This window comes from Perca flavescens, chromosome 2, assembly GCF_004354835.1.
Source record: "Perca flavescens isolate YP-PL-M2 chromosome 2, PFLA_1.0, whole genome shotgun sequence".
Taxonomy (NCBI): Eukaryota; Metazoa; Chordata; class Actinopteri; order Perciformes; family Percidae; genus Perca; species Perca flavescens.
Window position 1 is genome coordinate 2007416 of NC_041332.1, and position 8230 is coordinate 2015645.

The following is an 8230-nucleotide window of genomic DNA, read 5'->3' on the forward strand; positions in this document are numbered from 1 at the left end:
CATCAAACAGCTCCTCTGGCATTCATAAGGAGAGAGACAGAAAGAGAGGGGAGAGAGGGAGGGAGAGAGGGAGGGAGAGAGGGAGAGAGGGAGAGAGGGAGGGAGAGAGGGAGGAGGGAGGGAGAGAGAGAGGGAGAGAGGGGAGAGGGGAGAGGGAGAGAGGGAGGGAGAGAGAGAGGAGGGAGGAAGGGAGGGAGGAGGGAGGAAGGGAGGGAGGGAGGAGGGAGGAAGGGAGGGAGGGAGAGAGGGAGGAGAGAGACCGAGATGGTCCTGTGTGGCTGTGATTGGTCAGCTGGTCCTGTGTGGCTGTGATTGGTCAGCTGGTCCTGTGTGACTGTGATTGGTCAGCTGGTCCTGTGTGACTGTGATTGGTCAGCTGGTCCTGTGTGACTGTGATTGGTCAGCTGGTCCTGTGTGTTGATAGTGGGTGTTTCCAGCAGCCTACTGTGGGGAGTAGCAACATGCTAGTTCACTGACATCAGCTCTGCTAATAAACTCAGACATATTTGGTTACAATGACGGGGTTTTCCATTTGTAAAATGTGTATATGTCATAACCTGGCTGGCAGACACCTCGCAGATAACTTCACACTTATCTTCTGGTTACAGTAAATAGGTCATTGGATTTTACTGGGTCTATTTCTCAATACATTTTACAAAATCTAAGCAAGAAAAGGCCAAACAAATAAGATTAATATTTTAGCACGACAGTCTGTGGGGTTTGCCATTCTGAGTACCGTTTGGTGGTGAGCGACACAGACACAAGAATCACTACAGCGCTTGGGAGCACGTGGTGCATGATGGGAGGTGTAGTGTTTCAACCAGCAGGGCACAGGAGGATGAAGATAAGACAGAACCAGAGCCTTGGTGATATTGGTGCATACATACACATTGTAGGAGCCAAATATGTTGTCTGGAGTGTTCAGACTTTGGGTGTTGTTTCTTGTGTGTACATTGGGTGTCGCTGTGGTATTACCTGGGGCCAGGTTATAAAGGGAAGCTCCAAATTGTTGCCGGCAGGTGTTTAGCCCGGAAAGGGCAAATGGTTTAAGAAGGCTAACGCTGTGACACCAAACGCTGTGATGCTGGGCGCATTGGCGCAGAACCCTTTGTTCCAATGTTGTCCAATTGTTTATGGATTTATCGCGGAAAATGTGAAAGAATGGACATTTCATGCTGTTGTTATTCTGCAATGCAACATTGTCAGATGATTCTTGAACGCTACACAGCATGTTAACATCAGCGCGTCAGCCAGGTCTCTCCGGGATAAAACCACCTCCGTGAGTTACAGTATCAGACCGAGCAACTATACACACATGAATGTGTAACTTACTGTGGCAATACAAGCTTTTCTGACAATAAGCATAAACAATTATTAATAATGAGTGCAGAATGTAAAAAATATATAGTATGTGCAAACGGCAGATGTATAGTCTGAAGGTGCAGTTATTTATGGGAGTTAGTTATTATCAGTCTAGTTATTTAATTTAATTTAATTTATTTTATTTCAAACAAAACTAAATATATATACATATACACATGTACATATATCCATGAAATAAAAATGTGTGTAGCAACACATCAAAGGGAAAAAGAACAATATTAATCCAGTGTTACAAATAATATAAAAAAAATACTATTACAATTAAAGCTGCAAGCAGCGTTGAACGTACCCTTGCGTCGGGGTTGCTGGCGGACGCCGCTCCTTGCTACCGTGTATTTGCACGGCACTCAGACACCGCAAATCATCACCAATGAAAAGGGAACTCCCTGCTGAGTTTAATGATACCTCACACAAGACTCTACCTTAAACAGGTCACCAGTTATTAAAGGGGGCGTGGCCTGAGTAAGGGGGCGTGGTTAAAGTATAGGGGGTGGCTCAGTATCACATGTAGACCACACATTATAAGTTTCATGTAAATCGGACGATGTTTGTCATATAAGGCGCATTTCCTGTTGCCAGCGGGGGGCGCTATAATCAAAAGTCAATCTTGGCCTGTAGGTGTCCTCAGGCCTGGACCTTTGTTGGTTGTGGGAAATTTCGACCAAATTGGACAACGTACACTCAAGTTACAACGACTTCTTTGTTCATTGATAAACACTCAAAATGGCCGCCCCACCACGGCCACGCCCTATGACGAAAAGTTTTTCTTTTAACAACTTTTCATCTTTAACATCTTAAGATGGCACAGACCGAGTTTGAAGTTGATCGGATGAAATCTCTAGGAGGAGTTCGTTAAAGTACGACATGTGGAAATGGCCAAAATCGCACTAATTTTGAACATTCAATTCAAGATGTCGGACTTCCTGTTGGGTTTAGGGTATGGCTCTAATGAAGTTTTTTGTACATCTTGACATGTTACATATGTGTACCAAGTTTCGTTAGTCTATATTAAACGCACTGCAGGGGCTACATTTTTTAACTTTGTAGGGGGCGCCAGCAAGCCATTTTTGTGCGCCTATTCCCAAAACCCTTAAAATACATAACCGCCAGTTTAATTAATTTGTCTAAAGAAAGAAAGAAAGAAAGAAAGAAAGAAGGAATAATAATTCCTTCAGTTTGAATAGGGCCTTTGCCCTAGAGAGAGAGAGAATACTAACGTTACACAAGTAGTTATGTCTCCCATTGTATTGGTTTTGTGCTTTATGGACATAATGCACAAAAATAGATATTCAAATATATTCAAACCTCTCTGGTTTCTCAGAACAAATATTCAAAAGTAGCAATTCAATGTCGGTGCTCAGGCCCTGATAATAACACCCTAGCATTACCAATACATCGTTGACTCGAGTACCAACAATGTAAATAAAATGCATAATTAACGTGTATGTATGTACATATGTGCATGCATATGTATGTATACACAAACACACTTTTGACACGCAAAACTTATCTGTGCATACTAGTCAAATGTTTGTTTACCTTGTTCAACGTTGCTGTTTTGAGCCATGTGTATCGTGTATTGTTGTGTATGTACATGGAGAGCAACAAAAAGCCAGAGACAAATTCCCTGTACGTGTTCACACTGACTTGGCCTTTCACACAGACTCTGATTGTGAGACAGGCAGAGGAGCCAGTATCATCAGGCAGCTGCTATGTCTCTAGTCATTTCAGAGACAGAGCTGAATTATTACTGCCTGAGACATGTTGCAACGTAGTGTCCTTATGTAGGTTACTGACCATAACATGACCTGTCTCCATTTACACAGCAAGCTGGAAATGAAACGTGAGTAATGAGAGCAACAAGGTAGTAGACTGCCAAATTGTCACTGGACCTCTCTCTCAGTGTGTGTGTGTGTGTGTGTGTGTGTGCTTGTGTGTGTGTGCTTGTGTGGTGTGAGTATGTGTGTGTGTGTGTGTGTGTGTGGGTGTGTGTGCGTGGTGTGAGTGTGAGTGTGTGTGTGATAAGAGATCAAAGGAATGGAAAGAAACGTGACCATAAATGACAGCAAAACCCAATAAAGACACACACACACTAGTTCTCATCTACCAAAATCCATTTGATTTGATTTAGATTTTTGTTTAATATTTAATATTGATATGAGATTAACTTAGATAAATCATGAAGCATGTAATGAATTAGATTTTTTTTATTGCTTGACAGTCCTATTTTTAAACTTTTAAATTGTTAAATCAAGGGGGTGCTCCAGAGCGTCCAATAAACTTTAATTACATAACTGAGTAAGCAAAAATCAAATCAAGACCTGGCAGAAACCTGAAACAGGATATTTAATCACAACAAATATCTGCCTATCTGTGATACCAAATTTGGTATGCTTACCACATTTAACTTTTGGGGTGTCATCACAAAATGATTTAATATAAAAGCTCCTCGTGGATACAGCGTGCGACAGAGAAGACCTGGGAGCTCCTGCTTGTGGCTATGTTCTCGTCAGCTTGAGATCATTTGAAACATTTATTGAGTTCATCTTGAATAGACACCTACTCTAAAAACAAGAACCGGACCTTTTGAGAAGGATTGGTGATTACTGTTGACAGAGAGGTCAGGTAAGGACAACTTTTTTATAAGAATTTAATACATGTGCAAAATGACTCATTTATTGAACATCTGGAACAATAGGTTAGTATTTATTTGCAGTAATAACCTAGTGTAAAAGGATTGAGTCACTTTGGGAGCAAAGCCCACCTATAACGAAACGAAAACATGGTTTCAGTGTGGATAAGTTTCCTATACATCAAAATGTTAAGTGCTGCTTAAGATAAATAGATAGATATTTAGTGTCATTGCATATTTTTACACAACTGAACTTGGTTGGAGCACTCAGGTTTGCAGCTTACAAATCCATGATAAAATATAAAATATGCACACTTACACACCTCCCTCATGCCCATGACCTCATACACATGATTAACCGTACTATAAATAAATACTCTAGAAAAAAACACGTTACCCATGATATAAATGAGCAGTGAACACAAAAGTTTAATTACATGGACTTAAAAACTGGAAGATGGCACTGACTTTGTAATTATCTAACAGAAATCAGCCGCCACAATGAGTACGGACGCGGAGATGGCCACTTATGGCAAAGCTGCCATTTACCTTCGTAAGCCAGAAAGGGAGAGAATTGAGGCTCAAAGTGCCCCATTTGATGCCAAGAGTGCCTGCTACGTTGCTGATGTCAAGGAGCTGTACTTGAAGGGAAAAATCATCAAGAAAGATGGTGACAAAGTCACGGTCGAAACCCTGGACACTAAGGAGGTTAGTATCATGAAATCAGAGTCAACTGGGAGAATCAATGTGATCAGTTCTCATTGTGACAAATGTCCTATTCCAGGAGAGAGTAGTGAAAGAAGCTGATGTCTATCCAATGAACCCTCCCAAGTATGACAAGATTGAGGACATGGCCATGATGACCCATCTCAATGAAGCCTCTGTGCTGTATAACCTCAAAGAGCGTTATGCAGCATGGATGATCTACGTAAGACAATCTGAATAATGAGAAAAGAAAACTATTGCAAATTGCCATACTTGTAGAAAACATAGAGTTAACTGTTGAATCTCTGTGATCACTTTCAGACCTACTCTGGGTTGTTCTGTGCCACCGTGAACCCCTACAAGTGGCTCCCAGTGTACGACTCTGAATGTGTAAGTGCCTATAGAGGCAAGAAGCGATGGAGGCTCCACCCCACATCTTCTCCGTCTCTGACAACGCTTTCAGTTCATGCAAACTGGTAAGTCATTACCAGAACAATTTATCAGTACATGAAGTTTCTGTTGCAGTAAATCATAGTCAATTATTTTGTTTTTCTTTAACAGATAGGGAGAACCAGTCCGTCTTGATCACGTGAGTTTGTTACATTTACATTTGTAGACTTTGTTTAACAAAGTTAAATATCTTGATCAAATCTTATACATCTGTGTCTATACCTAGTGGAGAATCTGGTGCTGGGAAGACTGTTAACACCAAAGCGTGTCATCAGTACTTTTGCAACTATTGCAGTTGGTGGACCGAAGAAGGACGACTCAAAGGTATGTTACTTTATGATTAAAATTCAGGCTTTTACTCTATTGAATATTTTTCAGGGGAAAAAATGAAGTCATTTCTTGACATTAATTCTAAACCTGGATTGTAGGGGTCACTGGAGGATCAGATTATTGCAGCCAATCCCTCCCAAAACCCTCTGTAACATAAAACTATTAGGAATGACAACTCTTCTCGTTTTGTAAGTATGGAACAATGTCTACACATGAGGTCTTGTTACAGATTGCCAATGTGGAGGGACAATAAAAATCCTTTGATCCAAACAGGGTAAATTCATCAGAATCCATTTCAAGCATAACTGGCAAAACTGGCAAGTGCAGATATTGAGACATGTGAGTAATAATACTCATAGTACATGCAAATGACTGGAATTGAGAATTGGCCAGGCTGTGATTTATGAACAATATTTGTAGATCTGCTGGAGAAGTCAAGAGTGACATACCAGCTTTCTGATGAAAGAGGTTATCATATCTTCTTCAGATGATGACCGGCCACATACCTGAGCTGATTGGTAAGCACATTGGTGTTGCACATTGTTTAACCGCTTGTCATATGGAACAAATGTTCTGACATTTTCACTCTTATTTGGATCTCCAGATTTGGCACTCATCTCAACCAACCCCTACGACTTCCCCATGTGTAGCATGGGTCAGATCACTGTGGCCAGCATTGATGACAAAGTTGAGCTGGAAGCCACTGATGTGAGTGATCTTCACTTCAAAATATAATTATTTTTTTTTGCATTAAATCTAATTGATCTAGGCCACTTGGCCAAAACCGCCACAGGCCAATCATGGCTTAGCAACCGTAACTATATTCCTAAAGTGAATATGTTTTGTGTCGACCTGTTTTGAACTCAGAACGCTATTGATATCCTGGGCTTCACTCATGGCGGGAAAATGGCCATCTACAAGATGACTGGTGCTGTGCTCCACCATGGTAACATGAAGTTCAAGCAGAAGCAGCGTGAGGAGCAGGCTGAGCCTGATGGCACAGAGGGTGAGTGTTTAATGTCAGCTCAAAGTGAATGACTTGGGACCAACAGTAATGAGGTTCTTAATCACACTGGTGTGGATTTACATCATGATGGAAATCTCTGAACTATTTTCAGAGGCTGACAAGGTTGCTTACTTGCTGGGTCTGAACTCCCGCTGACATGCTCAAGGCTCTGTGCTTCCCCAGAGTGAAGGTCGGAAATGAGTATGTCACCAAGGGACAGACTGTACCTCAGGTAAATATGAATTACCAATATCCTACAATTTAAATAAGTCTAAGACCATCTTAAATGTAATTTTTATTATTAGATCTTTTGTATTATTTACCTCACTAGTGAGGTGCCTGTTCAGGCAGATTGCTTGGCCTGTGGTGGTGGTGCTTGTTTCTCGAGAATCCCTCATACAATCAATTTAATGCTCACACTGCTCTTCCTTGGGTCCTGAGCAATACACCTGCCATGACATAGTTAAGTCACATACCCAAACCACGGCTTCTCATGGTCAGAAACACTTTTGAAATACACTGGTTCAGGGGGGAAATATCAAGAGCAACTTTACCATTGCCATTTGGCCCAAGGTAAAGGGCCACAAACAGCTAGATTTATTATGATTTTCACATATGAAAATATAGGATATGTTTTCAATCAAATCATTGTACCAATAAATAACTTAAAATGGGCAACTCAACTGCAGTTCTGACTTACTGTGTCCTACTTCAGAGGAAAACGTGCTGCTACATTTTCCCTGACAGAGAAATGTTACTGGTTACATTGCAGATTAAGATTTTCCTCACAAAATTATTCAACATTACTCTATGCTGCATGATTTTGAAAGTATGTAAGTACATTCTGCTGATAATTCCTGTCTTTACTCTTCACTTTAAGTAGACATCGGAATGCAGGATTGTTTTGACTAGGCCTATTTCTAACACTGCCAACACATTGCCAGTTAGAGAAAGGCTGAGAAGTAAAGGATGCTGTTTTTTGTTAGTCAGAGTGATTAATCGTTGTTGCTCACGCTGCTGTCCTTGGTAAAAATCATTCCACTATGTCAAGTAATCCCATCCGCTCTGTGCAAATGTCAGTGACAGGGTACTGGCCATTCTTATTATACATCCATGGTACAATACTAATGATTTTTACAAAAATGTTAAATCACATCCTTGTTTTTATTCAGGTGATGAACTCAGTGACAGCCCTGGCCAAGGCTATCTATGAGAGGATGTTCTTGTGGATGGTCGTTCGGATTAATCTAGATGTTGACACTAAAAACAACGATAGTTCTACATCGGTGTCCTGGACATTGCTGGTTTTGAAATCTTTGACGTAAGCTTCATTTCCAACAATTCAGAAACTGATACTGATGACAGAATCATTCTTATTGCCCTGTAGAGATTATACTGGTTAATTGTCCCTCACAGTTCAACACCTTGGAACAGCTGTGCATCAACTTCACCAATGAGAAACTGCAACAGTTTTTCAACCACACCCATGTTTGTCCTGGGCAAGAGGAGTACAAGAAGGAGGGTATTATCTGGGAGTTCATTGACTTTTGGCATGGACTTGGCTGCCTGCATTGAGCTCATTGAAAAGGTAATCATTTTGTGATTTATATATAATTTTCTTAATTTGAATGACTTTATCACCCTTGTGTTGTCTTTCGGGTCCCGTGACCCAAAGGAAAAAAGAGTGGGTTAATACAGCACCTTAGTGCTTTTGTACAACATTT

General features: G+C 40.9%; 2 pseudogenes; both read left to right on the forward strand.

The window, feature by feature from the left end:
- The first annotated feature begins 3968 nt into the window (after positions 1 to 3968).
- LOC114570514 (myosin-13-like) lies at positions 3969 to 5305 on the forward strand (annotated as a pseudogene).
- Positions 5306 to 5926: 621 nt separating this feature from the next.
- LOC114570536 (myosin heavy chain, fast skeletal muscle-like) lies at positions 5927 to 8081 on the forward strand (annotated as a pseudogene).
- The last annotated feature ends 149 nt before the right edge of the window (positions 8082 to 8230 follow it).